Here is a 15,935-nt window from a genome sequence, read left to right on the forward strand (position 1 = left end):
CCCACAGGGAAAGAAATTTGTATAGCTTGCATAGAGACACATACTCAGTTAGAGGACAAAAAAAAGCATATGCAATTGGTTCTTACAAATAAAACCCTTAATAAATAAAATCTTGATATGGTTTAGATACGTTGTCTAGCCTTTCAATAAAATTGTTAATATGAGAACGGTTTATATGGTCTTCAAATGGACATGATTATGAGTGACTTTCTGTATAAAAATATACATAGTATCAAATATAATTTGTATTCCAATACATATAGTAGTGCAGACTATAGTTTTTATCCTAAAAAATTACAGTTGTGTTTCCAAGACATACCTTTTGAAAGGATCAGCCAAACCTAAAGCTAGTATTCTAGTTTGGCGAAGAGTTGGTTCTTTTTTCCCTGACATATTCCTATTGAATTTTTACTAGTTTTATATTACTAAGAATGCAGCCAGAGTTTTCAGTTTCCCCCTGAGACTGTGGTAAGGACAAGATAAGGAACATCTTTTGTTTCTGTGAATATTTGTCTTGGTATTTACAGCAATTTTCAAGGAAGTATAGTCATTTACACAGTTAAAAAGGGATGTCTTTACTAAATTAAAGGTTTATAAAGGTGTACAAAGTGTTAAATATAAGGTAATATCTGCACAGACAATTGTGAATCCAGCCATACAGATGCATATACAAGAAATCAACCCTAAGTGAACTATTTACCCTTGTTTAAGCATATAACAAAATTATAATTCATATACACAATTTTTATTATTTCTTCAAATCAGTCCTGATGGTTAAAGCATGCTTCTGCAATGGTCAAGATGGAGTTTTCTATCGGTCAGAGCATATGACGATTGTCCTTACATTGTCTGCCGCTCTGTTAATCCTACCAAAAACCATTTGGCCACTCCTACCCACAACTACTACCAACATCCCTTCCTGTTTAAATAACCTTAGCATTTCAATAGAAGCAACTAATGAAAACTCACCTAATAAAGCCAATGGACCCTTGCTTCAAGATGGTAGCTCAAATATTTTATGTTTACTTTAAAACAAAATTAAAATGGCCATAGCAACACAGAAGTGCACCAGAGGGAACTTGCCATACATATTTTATAAAAAATACTCACACAAAAGCTTTTCAACTTAAAGGTATACGTTTTGACTTACAGGCCACAATGACAAAACGATCTAATTTTTTCATCAATGAGCTTCAGCATCTTAGTCAATCAGACACTCAATCCCCCATGCAGGCTGACAAATAATACAACATTTTGTAATTATATGTATGCTTCACTTACTGCTGCTGTAAAGATTTCTAGTTCACATGTACAGTATATCTTTAAAACTTTGATGACAACAATTTTTTTCTGGCAGTGTTGATCATGCTACAGGTGTCTGTGTCTCAGTCAACAAAAAACTCCTCTTGAAATAACATTTTTAAAACATTTTTCTTAAATAAATATATAATTCAAAATCCAGACTGTTCTGAGAAGAACTTTGTTGTGGCAAATACACGAGTCTCTGAGTTTACTTATGTTAACTGACAAATGCAGGCCATTTTACATATGTTTTACACAAGAACTAGCTGTAGTGAATAGCCCGTACAGCAGCCCTTCAGTTCCAGCAGCCGAAGAGAGCCAAAGGATCAGCCAAAGCTACGACTGGATCCTTCACCTCCTTTGTGAATAACCCCCTAAGTCTTTAACAGTTTGTTTAACACTTCGATCACCCGATTTGGCTGTCACTTCGGCTCAGTCGAGCCGAAGCATATGCCTTCAGTTTGGCTGAGCCGCTCGGCCGCCTTCGGGAGCTGTACGGGCTATAGTGAAAAGCCCGTACAGCAGCCCTTCGGTTTGACTGAACCTAAGGGCTCCCGCAAGCGAAGCTAGCCGAAGGATCAGCCGAAGCTACGTCTGATCCTTCGGCTAGCTTTGTGAATAACACCCTATGGCTTTTAAATCTAAATATATAAATGTGTATGAAGATACTAGAGTATCAGTTTCTTCCTCTCTAAAAGATTTTGGAGATTGGGTAGAGTTTCTTATTCTTTACACATTCAGACCCCCATAGATTTGCAGTCTGTTGGAGCAGATTTTGGATTATTTTCTCTAATAACAGATTTGACCTAAAAGTCTGCTAGGTGATAGTCAGTATTATTTAATATTATACTGTATAGAAGCAAGGCTTTTATTGAGGAAAAAGAGATAAAAAATTATATATTTTCAGATATCAATCCTGTAGCTTTAGCACATTGATCCCCTTTTCATGGTAAAATACAGCCTTATTACCTCCTTTTTAAATGAACATTATTGAGGAGTGCTGATCATTTTTCTTCCATGTGAGATAGATTTTGCTGTATGCTTTCATTTGGAGCATTGGCATATTAGTGGTCAAGCTATCTTGCTGTCTCTACCTGTCTGCCTTTACCATGGGACCCATTAAACTTTTATTTCCTAGGATCTGTCATATACATTTTAGCTACATGACCACTTTTATCCAGCTGAATTATATGATCTGCTGGCATGTCATATTTAATCTGTATACGTACTTGTTTAAAACAAAATGCATGCATTAATGAACATTGACATGTATTGCATTTCGTTGACATGTATTGTGCTGCATTTTGAAAAGACTATTTGTATTGACTTATATGGCTAGTTGTAGGTCAATACGCCCAGCTCTGAGAATGAAGGACTTTTTTTTCCAATGCAATATAACATTATGCAGTGGTGAGAAAAGACTGAAAGCAATAGATTTTCTCATAATAATTTTCACAGAATGTAGCAACATGATCATTCATCCAGTGGCAACAAGCATTTAAGTGACACTAAACTCAGGAGTTAAACCTTAAAAATGCATTCAAGTACCTTAACTATTAACAAACATGTAACTCTTTTGTGTATCACTCATCTGCAGATCCTTAAATCATCTTTGAATTGCTGCTGACACTGTCCTTCCTTCTGGAGGGTGCCTACTTTTGTTCCCCATGGTCCATGTGTGTGTTGTAAAGTAGCCACCGCTCCATGCTCACTCCTGTGATGGACTACAATTCAAAACAAATTAGTAAACTAAATATGAGATTGTAGTCCATCACGAGAGTGAGCTTAGACAGGTGGCTACTTTACCACACACACAGGAACCATGCGGAACAAAAGTAGCCACCCTCCACAAGGAAAGGACAGTGTCAGCACAAATTCAGAGACGATTTGAGGATCTAAAGCTGAGTGATACACAAATAATCTACATTTTCGTCAATAGTTAGGGTACTTGAATGGAGTTTAGTGTCACTTTAAGAGAGATTAGCTATACGAAATGGAGGGGATCTTACCCTAGTAAAGTACTTTGTACACACCTCAGCATAACCAAACCCATTCTTATTCCAATGTTTAATTAAATTCTCAATTCTGTGGCAGATAGATCCTTTAAAACCCTTATTTAGATATGTAGGTCCAGTGGTGATTATGTTATTTCGACATCTTATTTATTTTAACATTGCTTTTAATTTGCATGCATTTTTTGTGTTGTGAATAGTTTTTTTGTGTTTTTATTTGTCCAGAATAATTTTCCACCTTAGTACTAAAAGAACTTTCTTATCGTTAGGGATGCACAGATACTTTTCGAGTACCAGTGCAGATATTTGGCATTTTCATGAGAACTACCAGGGTTGCAGTGGTTGCAGCTTGGACCTGGCTCTGGCACTCCATCACTGTCCTGAAATCATTAGTCTGTATTGATTTAGAAAACTGTCACATGACAATAAACAAAAATGTATCAGTACTCATACTTTCTCTAGTCTAGTCTTGGAGCTCAAAAGTATCGGTACATGTACTCGTACTTGTAGCGAGTACTGTACTTGGTATCTGTGCAACCCTACTTATCATAGTTTATTGCCAGTTAGACATTTTATACTTCTAGGCATTTATTTTATGAAAAACAAGGTCGGGTAAGAGAAATGCATTTTATTTGTCCTTAGGTGTTGAGTATTCACATTGTAAACAAACCTACTGACATTAAATTAAACAATTATGTTTATAAATGTACTTATAGTTAATAAATGTACACATATCTATTTTGCAGTTCTCAAAAGTGTAAGAGTAGGGTAGGGACTTTTGTGGTCACCTGACTGAATTGTAATTAAATTGCACTTAATTGATTTGTGTAGCTATTGATGTGGTTCATCTTTAACTGAAGGATTTGAATTACATCTTTTTGGTTTCTGTAGTGTTACCTGCTCAAGCCCCAAACTATAAATGGTCATGTGATTAGCATTGCAGCTTCAAGGGACTTGAGATGAAAGCCTTTGTGTGTGTTGGATTTTGACAGTACCTTAGGCTACAAGAAATAATCAGCTCTCATGAAAAAGTTGGCAATGGTGGCTGACAGGCACGGAAAAAAGGTCAAATAAGATACAGAACTGACTCTTATCCAAAAGCAAAATACTACAGACATAGCAAAACAAGGCTATCTGCTCAATATCAGGTTGTGGCAAAGTCACTAAGGATTACTGTCAAGGGGAAGCAAATCAAGAACAGTAGCATCCTGGTTTGTTAAATTATTGAGAATAATGCCTGTAATGATTATAATTACATTTATTTTTATTTTTTTTACTAAATAGTGTGGACATTTGTAACTGAGCTTTTAAATTTTAAGTTTTCAGAAATTATTTCCTTTTTTAATTAACAATAGAGAGTTTAAAATCACATATATGAGAACTGCTTATGTTCATGCATCTACTACTTAGGAGTAGGCATGATCAAATCATGAGAGATCTGTTTAATCTGCAAATCATTTTTTGCGTAAACATGATTTATTAATTAAATTGTATGACTGTCTTCTGAGTTAGCACAAACAATGTACAACAAATATTTGGGGTTTATCTTAACCTGGGCATTAGTATTTGATATTAACTATTTGCATTGTTGCAGGATACCAGGTCCCATTTTTTTTCTTTGATTTTAGTTTTAAACACTCCCAGATACCGGAACACAAATGTGTGTTCCCACGCTAAAATGCAAAGTTCTAATTCACTGCCCGTGTAGCCCGTGGCCCAGCTACCTATAACACCTTTTTCTTGCTACATTTGGAAGTCTGAATCACGCTATTGGTCAATATTATTTATTTCTATTAATTTTAATATTATTCTTGATATTTAAATTCTTTGTTTTGATGCAATGCAACTCTTATTAAGTTTCACATCAGCAAAGCTCTGGGAGAGCAGTCACTGGAGCATGTGGGTGTGACAAAGGGCATCTTTTTGCTAATGTGGAGGATCACTTGCTCATAATTATTCAGTGTCATGCATATGCACCACTCTGCCCCTCTCACAGACTGGTGCTGCAAGCCTGATTCATTCACAAGATTATTTACCTTAGCTTAGAATGAGACTTTTAGGCACTATACTGCATTTAATTAATTGCATTAGTTTTGTGAGATATTCACATACATGTGAGCAGCATTAAAGGGTTTTAAGTGCCAGACCTCTGCAGAGAGACCACTGCTTCCACATAGAGAGCAAGGGACCTTACCCGCAGCAGCTGTAAGGGGACACAAGTTCAGTTGGACTTTGAGAAAGTTGTGGAAACATACAAAATAACAATATTCATCATCAGTAGAAGATGTTAATTCATGGTGAAATCTCTAATTAAAAATATTCAAATTGTGGTGTAAATTATTTATGAATAAAAATGCATTTTCCAATTCTATGCTTGCAACCAAAAACACAACTGCATCTCTTAGGATGTATCACATCAGCAAAGCTCTGAGAGAGCAGTCATGTGGGTGTGACAAAGGGCATCTTTTTGCTAATGTCTGCACACTCCTTGCCCTTTCCAAACACTGGATTCTGCTCTCAGAAATGCCTGAATTGATGGAATTGATTTGTATGGAATTATTTATGGTACAGAGTGCTTTACCAAAGTAAATGTCATTCAGTTGGGGTTTACATTTACTTTAACCCACTATGCGGCACAATGTTGCCACAAACATAATTTGCCAAAGCTTGTACCTTGGTCTTGGTCTTTGACCATATGTCTTTTTTTTTAAACATGACCTGACACCCTCTTATATGTTTTAATATATTTTTTAGTTTGTATTGGCTAGTAATTTCAACTGTATCTATATCCTTTGACATCAGATTTCTCATGCTTCCCTTTGAGGGAAATCATTTCCCTATGGTTTTATATTACCACTTATTTTCTACCTCAACCAATCACTTGGAAACTGAAAAGAACCTGGATATTTACCAAAATTTACCACTAAAGAGATAAAGTATTTACAGTCTTTACCGGAAGGGCATAGTGTGTTGAAAAGATGCATGGAGATTGTTATTGCACTTCATAACATTAAAACACAGATGTATCACACATCTGGATTGAGGGACTGTTGATTGAAAAACCCAAGAGTGAGAATATCATGTATATAAAAGTTTCAGTAATAGACCATAAATTCTAGTGAGACTAATGGGTCTATTCACCAAGCTGCCGAGGGCAGCCGAGTGAATGAAAGATCTGAAGTGAAGTGAGCCGAACACTGTTCGGCTATTCACTTCAGGCAGGTACGTACATCGGCTGAAATTAGCCATACATCGGCTTGCTTCGAGTGGCTTCGGGTCGGCCGAACATGATCAGCATGTTCGGCCGACCCAAAGTGCAGAAGGAGTTAGACTCAGCCGATCCAACATTTGGATCGGCTGAGCCGAACCTCCGGCAGGCTTCTCACTGCTGTTCGGGCTATTCTTAAAAATGCTGAACAGCAGTGAGTGAATAGCCGAATGCCGCTGAGGGACCGAGCAGAACAGAAAAAGAGTGAATAAAGTAAAAAAAAGTAAATAGAAAACGATTGTGCGGAGCTGGCAGTGACAGCTAGCTCCGCCCAATAGTTTTCTATTGTCCGGCGGCTCTGCTGCTGTAAAAAAAAACGAAAAAAAAAAGACACAGCACTGTTTCTCTCCTTGGCGGCCGGGAGCAGGAGACTCCCGGGGCGCCAGGGAGAGTTTGCTGTTTGGAGATCAGTGTCCCTGGTTAGCAGTTAACCAGGGATGCTGATCTCTCTGACAGTGGCCTGGGCCAGCCGTAAGATCACGGTTGATCTTACGGCTTGATGAGGTTGATTTACTAACGTATTAAGGACTGTTCACTCTGCAAAGTGAGTGTTTAGCTTAAGAAACGTTAAACTTCTTCACCAAGCTAAGGGAACATCTGCAGAGTCTCATATACATTAATAAGTCTAATATTTTAGTAAATCAATGCCACTGATGCAGCAGATTTTTTTTTTATTCAGCTGTTGTCTACCACTGTGCAGAGCGCCACATGAGCATATGAGACAGGTGTGATCTTTTCTAGATTTTTCATATTGACTATTCATTAATCAGTATTTCCACTCAGATATCAACTGTGTAAAGGAGTAATATCCACTCCATAAATTGAGCTTTTTCTTAATATTGGGTATAAAATGTAATTATTGTTTGTATATCTAATAGGATTTCACTGCTGGATTTTCTCATTACAGCCCATAACCTAGTTATTGTTTTCTTGTTTAAATAACATTATAATGTAGCACAACACCTACAAGTGATCTTCTTAGTGCCCTTTGAGGTATTACTGCTACAAAATTAAGAATGTGAACTCACCTGGCTGCTGGTAATCCTTAATCCCAGGTTTAGATCATTTCTGTTTGATAATATGTCGGCGTTCCTAATCCTGCATTACAAAATTGAAGTTCCACAGTGTGACTCAGCTCTCCTCAATCTATATTTGACTGCACAATTTAACATTTCATAGGTTGTTAAATATAAAATAAATGAAACTGCTCTTGTCACAACGTCTTTTAAGCTATAACACAGACAGAATCTCCCTATCGTAATTCCATCTCACATATACATATTAAAAAAAAAATTGTATGTTTTATCTTGTCAGTTGAACTGAACCTGAGCATGGAGAAAAAAATATATTTACTGTCGGAAGAACATGATCTGGTTACACAGGCGATGAAAGGGTTAATGATGTGTGATAGGAACAATTTCAGAGAATGATTGTCGCTTTTAAGCTTCGCTGCACTAACACATGTTTGCAAATTGTGCAGAAAAGAATTGGATTTATATTCTCTTTTCAGCCAACTCAAATATTAAATAATTGAAAGACAAAGGGGTGGAGGGTGATTAATTACTTTCAAGTATTTGCTTTTTCGGGAAGTTGCAGTTATTCTTCCTCTAACTGTATGAAAACACACAGGAGTATATCCTATTATATATATGCTAACAATACAATTTTTTCTCTTCCTTGTGATGTTTATATGCAGGGAACATTTTTGGCATTAATAGAGCAAGTTTGATAAATGAACTAAGCAGTTCTAGAAATTACATAGCATTTTGTCTTTTAGAACAACTGGCTAATTTATTTATGGCTCATTATACCTGAATGTTTCAAAGTCTCATCTTTCTATCTATACATTTGGGCATTTTAGGGTTTAAGAGGTTACAAAACAAAGTTACAACACAGTATCAAAAGGTAACAGATCCTGTCTATGACAGAACATAGGGACCCCCCATAGCACATAGGAATTGAGGGTTGAAGGTTAAAGTTGCACAATGAGTCAAGCCATAATCAATCCCACAAAACCCACTACCTCTGTGTTCGTACAAGCTTGAGTACTCAGGAACATATCACTACAGTGTGAAAAGGATGCGGAGGGGAATCCACCATTGAACATTATAAAAGAACTTGGTCAAGCAGCCATAAACATAAGCACCATGTTTTAGATGTTAACATATATATGCTGCAGTGGCGTAACAACCGGGGGTGCGGGGGGGTCACTTGCCCCGGGCGCAGGACTGAGGGGGGGCGCCGTCACGACCCCCGCTAAACGAAGCCATGGCTCCCTCTCCCTGACACGATCACCTGGCTGTCATCGGGCGGCCGCTCGCTCTTCCGAGGCCACTGCGGGCGGCCCTCTACACTGCCTGATTGGAGGGCGCGTCTGCCTGATCCAGCCAGCCAGCCCGGATCGCATAGCGGCGAGGTCATTTAGTAGCTTGAACTGCAAAAGATTTTGGGTGTTTTAATTCCATTCCTATCATTCCTCTCAAGTGCAGTTAGGTATGTGAACTTCAGCCATGTGTGCATATAGGTTATGTATAACCTCATCTCTCATCCTATCTGTTTTATATCAGGTATTAGCTGTGTCAACCTCAATATCAAATGCGGCCTACACATTATATGATTGGTATGAGAGTGACTTTAAAATTAACTTTATCAGCATATAATTGTCTTTTTGCTTAATAAAAGCAATGTTTCTGCTTTCAAACCAAAGTGAGAAAAAATACTTTGTGGCTTCTGTTTTTATTTGGGCAATGAAAGGCTTGGGCCTGTGTTTCTGTTAATCAATGTGATGCAAATAAATTACAGCCCACAGCCACATAATCCCTTACTAAAGAAAACTTTATGCTAGAACTTCTATTTTTTTCTTTACTCATTTAATTTAACATGTTGCTGACTTTTAAGAGGCTCTTCCCCCTATGTATACAATGCTAAAATCAGCCTCTCTAATAAGCATCTCTGTATGTTATGAAAAAACAACACACTTAACAGTCCATAGATTCCAGTGTTGTCTTGTACCAAAGTTCTCCTTGTGTTCTTCTGCTTCTGTGCCACCATCTTAAGTTTCCTGTCATTGGAAGCCAGCTGTCTCTTCCTGATTTTCACAGAGAACCCCCTGATGTGCCATTAGATCTTCAACGTGTGCAGATATTAGGCAGGTCTCTCTGCTAGGTTCCAAAAACTTAAAACACACCCAGGATTGAAATAGCATAATACTTACATACTTAAACACAGCCTTCTGGGGTATGTGACATGGATATCTAAGGAAGCTGTGGGCAATTGATTACTATGTCACCCTTGTCTAGGCAAGTAATTAGTAGGGGCCACACCACTTTTAAAGAAAAAATTGTATTTTCTTTGATTAAAAATAAGAAAACTGTCTGTAAATATTAAGAGGGGAGGGGGAGTAAACATGAGAGGGGAAATCCGCCTTAAGTCATGTGGTGATTTGGTAATAATAATAATGTTGTGGTTAAAAGGACACCAGTACTATTTGATTGGAAGGAAGATGAGCCATGAAAACAATTATTAAAAACACAAAATTATCTAAAGGCAAGGCTTTTTATAAAGTTGTATGGTAATGATTTGTGAGCAGGTACAAGTAAGAAACTCGAGCAAGAGCTGTTTATGACATATTAAAGTATTATTTTCTCTAGGTTTTCAGACATTTATGAAAATGGTGGTGAATAAGTGCACCAGGTGGGCACAAAAATAGTTGCAAGTTGATTATATAGGGTAACAGATTAACTAATTAATTTACAAATGGAGTAGAGGTTTTTCACCTAGTAAAAGGATAGTTTGCTTTGGAACATGTTATGTTTACTTTGAAAAGTGAATTTTAGTGCAAAATGTGAAACTGCCATATCTTTGAACACCCAGACATATGCTAGAAAAACAGCTTTAAAAAAAATGCCCTTGTACATGATTCGGTTTTCAAAGTGAACACAGCTGCACTTTATTCACTAACATTCACATTGCAGTGAACATTAAAATTGACTCTTGACCAGACCTACTAAAACTAAAGATGGCCAGGAGAATATATGATTAGACATTAAAAATATTTTCTCCTCAGAAGACATAAAAAATATTTTTTTTAAATACAATTAAGCTTAAAAAAATGGGGGCTACAAAGGAAGAAAGGAAGCTCTTTGTGTGCTGATTTAAAATCATATTACAGTCATTAGTTAAATAAATATGTTTTTCATTTACTTACAAATAGAGTTCATCTACTTCCTGGTCCACTTTGGCACAAATGATGTATTCGTGCCCAATCAATGCACCGTGGGAAGATTACATCAGCAGTGCATTTCTGGGAAATCTCATCTATAATCTCACAAGATCTCAGTGAAAAGCATTTTCCTCCCCTGAGATGAAGTGTATGGTCGCATGTCCTAATCACATGTGCCAGAGTTCCAGGAAATAAAGAGATATGGATTAATCTGCCCTTAATAAGAAAAAAAGACACTGTCAGAAGACTGTACTATCGCTAGAAAACTTAAAAAATAAGTCTCCCAAAGAAAAAACCTAATATGTGTTCAAAATAATAATTATGCTCTTCCAAACCACTTAATGGGTTGCCACCCCAGCATCAGTAAAATAGTAAATGTACTTATCTGTTCACCCAATCTAAGTCAAATTCAAAAAAGAGGACACCCCCTCCACTTCATGCACAGAGGACCTTAATTACTCCAAATGTTCTCCTTGATTCACTCTTCTCATATCAGGTTTCTTCTTTGTAGGAAAAAGGTTGGTTAGGTTTTCCAGTGTATTAACATTGTGGCTTCCAGATAAACATTGCATTTACAGAATATTCCTTGTAAGCAACATGTTTTTAATTGATGCAATTAACTAGTTGATAATGGCAACATGTAGCTGGCATATGGGAATCTCACATAATCCCATGGTCCAACTGCTACATCAGGAGGAGTTTCACATGAGAGAATATAAAAAAGACTTTGATGACAGTCATTTAAAAGCTCACCATTGCCTCAAAATGTGATGACAGCACTCAGCTTCAACCTGCACAGAATTTTCTAGCTCACAGGAAAAAAAATCTAAGTGCCAACAGGCTGCGAATGATAACTACTGTGGTTGGTTAACTTTGCAGTTAACCCATTACACACACACAAACAATAGCTGCCACCACATGTGCTAATGAAAACCTGCACCTTTCACAGTATCTGTCATACAAATCCATATATACAGTATATACATGTCTGCGTCCGAGTATGGACACCCGCACCCACACGGATGTGCAGCTCAGGTGAGCGTATGACTGCGTACGGCCACGTCCGCCTATAGGGAAGAACAGGCTGCTGCGTACAATCACACGCAGCACCTGTCCTTCTGGGAATGGCCTGATACGGCCGTGTACAACGCACAGATCTGTACGGCCCCATTCTATGCTGTGTGAATGAGGCCTTAAAGGAGAACTATGAGGCGAGTGAAAAACTGTCACACGTCAGCTCAATAGATCGGGAAGTGAGCGAACACATACCGTCACTCGCTCAATTCTTGATCCTGTGCCTGCAGAGAGCCGTGACTGTCACTCACGGCTCCCTGCAGGGATTCCCCCCTCCCCTGTCCGATCCCCCAGTGCTGACTGGCGGAACGGATGGGGAAGAGGGCGGGTACAGCTGGCTCTTCCTCTAGATAGGCAGAGCCAGCTGTCACTCACACAGCTGGGTGGATCCAGACAGTATTGTCGGGTCCGTTTCGGCTGCAGCGGTCTCAGTATACTGCGAGCTGTGGCTCGCAATATACTGCGCTTTGGGTCACAGGAAGATGCTAGCATATGTCCTATGAACTATGGGGAAAAACACTTACCCCATAGTTCTCTTTTAACTCTTCACAGAAATAATAATAATAAAAACAAAACAGTGTGGGGTCCCCCCAATTCATACCAGAACATTTAGGTCTGGTAGGCATTTTAGGGCGAACCCGGCTGCGGCGTCTCGGTAAACCACGAGCGGTGGCTCGCAGCATACTGAGCTTTGGGTGACGGGAGGATGCCAGTTTGTGTTACCTGAAAACTATGGGGTCTATTCACAAAGCTGCCGAGGGCAGCCGAGTGAATGACCGATCAGAAGTGAAGTGAGCCGAACACTGTTCGGCTATTCACTTCAGGCTGGTACGGCTGATTTCAGCCGATGTACGGCTGATTTCAGCCGATGTACGGCTGATTTCAGCCGATGTACGGCTGATTTCAGCCGATGTACGGCTGATTTCAGCCGATGTACGGCTGATTTCAGCCGATGTACGGCTGATTTCAGCCGATGTACGGCTGATTTCAGCCGATGTACGGCTGATTTCAGCCGATGTACGGCTGATTTCAGCCGATGTACGGCTGATTTCAGCCGATGTACGGCTGATTTCAGCCGATGTACGGCTGATTTCAGCCGATGTACGGCTGATTTCAGCCGATGTACGGCTGATTTCAGCCGATGTACGGCTGATTTCAGCCGATGTACGGCTGATTTCAGCCGATGTACGGCTGATTTCAGCCGATGTACGGCTGATTTCAGCCGATGTACGGCTGATTTCAGCCGATGTACGGCTGATTTCAGCCGATGTACGGCTGATTTCAGCCGATGTACGGCTGATTTCAGCCGATGTACGGCTGATTTCAGCCGATGTACGGCTGATTTCAGCCGATGTACGGCTGATTTCAGCCGATGTACGGCTGATTTCAGCCGATGTACGGCTGATTTCAGCCGATGTACGGCTGATTTCAGCCGATGTACGGCTGATTTCAGCCGATGTACGGCTGATTTCAGCCGATGTACGGCTGATTTCAGCCGATGTACGGCTGATTTCAGCCGATGTACGGCTGATTTCAGCCGATGTACGGCTGATTTCAGCCGATGTACGGCTGATTTCAGCCGATGTACGGCTGATTTCAGCCGATGTACGGCTGATTTCAGCCGATGTACGGCTGATTTCAGCCGATGTACGGCTGATTTCAGCCGATGTACGGCTGATTTCAGCCGATGTACGGCTGATTTCAGCCGATGTACGGCTGATTTCAGCCGATGTACGGCTGATTTCAGCCGATGTACGGCTGATTTCAGCCGATGTACGGCTGATTTCAGCCGATGTACGGCTGATTTCAGCCGATGTACGGCTGATTTCAGCCGATGTACGGCTGATTTCAGCCGATGTACGGCTGAAATCAGCCGTACCAGCCTGAAGTGAATAGCCGAACAGTGTTCGGCTCACTTCACTTCTGATCGGTCATTCACTCGGCTGCCCTCGGCAGCTTTGTGAATAGACCCCTATGTGTTCTTGTGTTACCCGAGAACTATGGGGAAAAGTACTGACCCCATAGTTCTCCTTTAAGCAATCTCTGCAGCATCCACTGCCATGCCAGATAGGGATGAAACAGTTTAAACTATACTAGGTTTCTTAAAAGAGGCATGAATTCTTTCATTTCTGATGAAAGCAATCAGAGAATCAGCTTAAAATTTGGTAAATATTGTTTTAATGAAAGGAAAAGAAAAATGGTGCAAAAAAGAAAACATTCAAAGAAAATATATTACAAAAAACAGACAATTACAAAATAAATGGGGTATAAAGTGAAAAGTACTTATCAAGTTTGCCAGCACTTTGTTTCCAGCAGAGTCCAATCCATGGTACCATGGTCCAATTTGATGTATTAAGATCATCAGTGCTCATAAATGATCCTTACCAAGCCAACATGGTTTTGATGGAAAATGGAGAACTGTCCACTGCCAATTCCAGCAATTTTTTGTGGACCCCCTAGAACAGGGGTAGTGAATTGAAATTGAAGGACTAGGAAAGCTGCTGGTGTGTCTTCCCAGGCACAGTGCTAATGTGCCAATTCTGATGCATCACACATTTACATACACATTCATGCCTTAAACGCCAGGGTTGTTTTTCCTTTTTTACTTATCACCTTTTTTCATGATTTTTTTATCACCTTTTAATGTGTATTTATTTTGTTATGTTTTACTTTTTTATTTTTTTCACATAACTTTTGCTATCACAAAGGGGCTAACAAGCCACTATGTGACAGCATTTGGAGCTGGCAGCTTCTCTTTATAGAGACATCAGGGGTCTATTAGACCTCTGATGTCTTTCCTGCCCCGCAATACATATCACCAAGCACAGGAATGTGCTTGTTGTACTGTATACCCCACACTTCAGCTGAGCTTCTGAAGTGATGAGAGCAGCGCTTTATGCTTCAGTATTCACAAAGCAGATTGAGGAATGGACGTTCCCCAGTCTGCTCCTACTCTTCATCCTGACACTATATGCTGTGGCCCTGGGCCCCCAAGAGGAGTGGGGACCCAAAATCTACAGCGAGGGGGTCAACACAATAGCGGACTAGTACAAGGGATCTGGGTGGTGTAACAGCCGCACAGATCACTTGTAGCTAAGGAGCTGGCTCTGCCTGCCTGATGTCATTGGTTTCTAGGAAGCCAGCAGTCCTAGCAACCAAAGCCAGTGTCTAAAGCAGAGGGAGAGCCTGTGCTGGGTTGTGGCTGGCAGGCAGTGGAAACACCAGCCTTGGAAGACAGTGTATCCACTGTCAACTAGCCATGACCCAGCACAGGTTCTGATCCAAAGCAAGGTTTATGATCCTGCTAGAAGTTTTGTTTATTTAGCTTGGTCTGATAGAGCTGGTTGTATTCTGGTGTGGGGGTTGTTAAATCTTGTCCATGATTTCAAAAGTTGTTGTCCCTCACTGGGCACAAACACCAAATTTAAATATACATGATTTGTCACAGACATACAAGTTTTTGAAAAAAGAAGGGTGCCAATCCCCATTCAGCTCACTCAGTTCTTTAAGTACCTTATCTCAAAGACCTCTTTATATAGGTTCATAACATTTTGTATTAAACTGGTGGAGCTGAGACTAGGGGGCTGGTGTTTTGAGAGGGTGGTTACATTCAATTTTTGAAGCATCCACCTCACACAGGTTTTTTATTAGCATGGTGGGGGCACATAACGTAGAATGTAGTATGCAATGTATTACATGGATATAGATGCTATAGTGTATATAACAACAGAATTTGTACTTGGTATATTGTAGGTATAGGGTGTGATCCCAGCTATTTTTTTTACCATAATTAAAAAATGTGAACCTACTTTCTGCCAGCAATCTGCATAATAACAAACCCTGGGAGCAATCAGCTGCCACTTTGCAAGTTTGGTGGATCTCAACCCCAGCTGTCACTAACAGCTTCGAACCCCACTTATGTTTGTCAACTAATCATAGTGGTTTCAGCCATGTAATTAATAAGTCAGATATCACATAGTAATTACATGCCTTCAGTCTGTAAATTAAAACTGCCAATGTAACAGTGTAATTGTCAGATACAATTACATTATTTAGA

General features: G+C 39.5%; 1 protein-coding gene across 1 annotated transcript in view; it reads left to right on the forward strand.

Annotated features, from left to right (window-relative positions):
• Positions 1 to 15,935, forward strand: part of GADL1 (glutamate decarboxylase like 1) — a 187,735-nt gene that overhangs the window by 25,072 nt on the left and 146,728 nt on the right. The window lies entirely within an intron of this gene.

Source organism: Nanorana parkeri, unplaced genomic scaffold, assembly GCF_000935625.1.
Source record: "Nanorana parkeri isolate BGI_ZX_2015 unplaced genomic scaffold, ASM93562v1 scaffold618, whole genome shotgun sequence".
Taxonomy (NCBI): Eukaryota; Metazoa; Chordata; class Amphibia; order Anura; family Dicroglossidae; genus Nanorana; species Nanorana parkeri.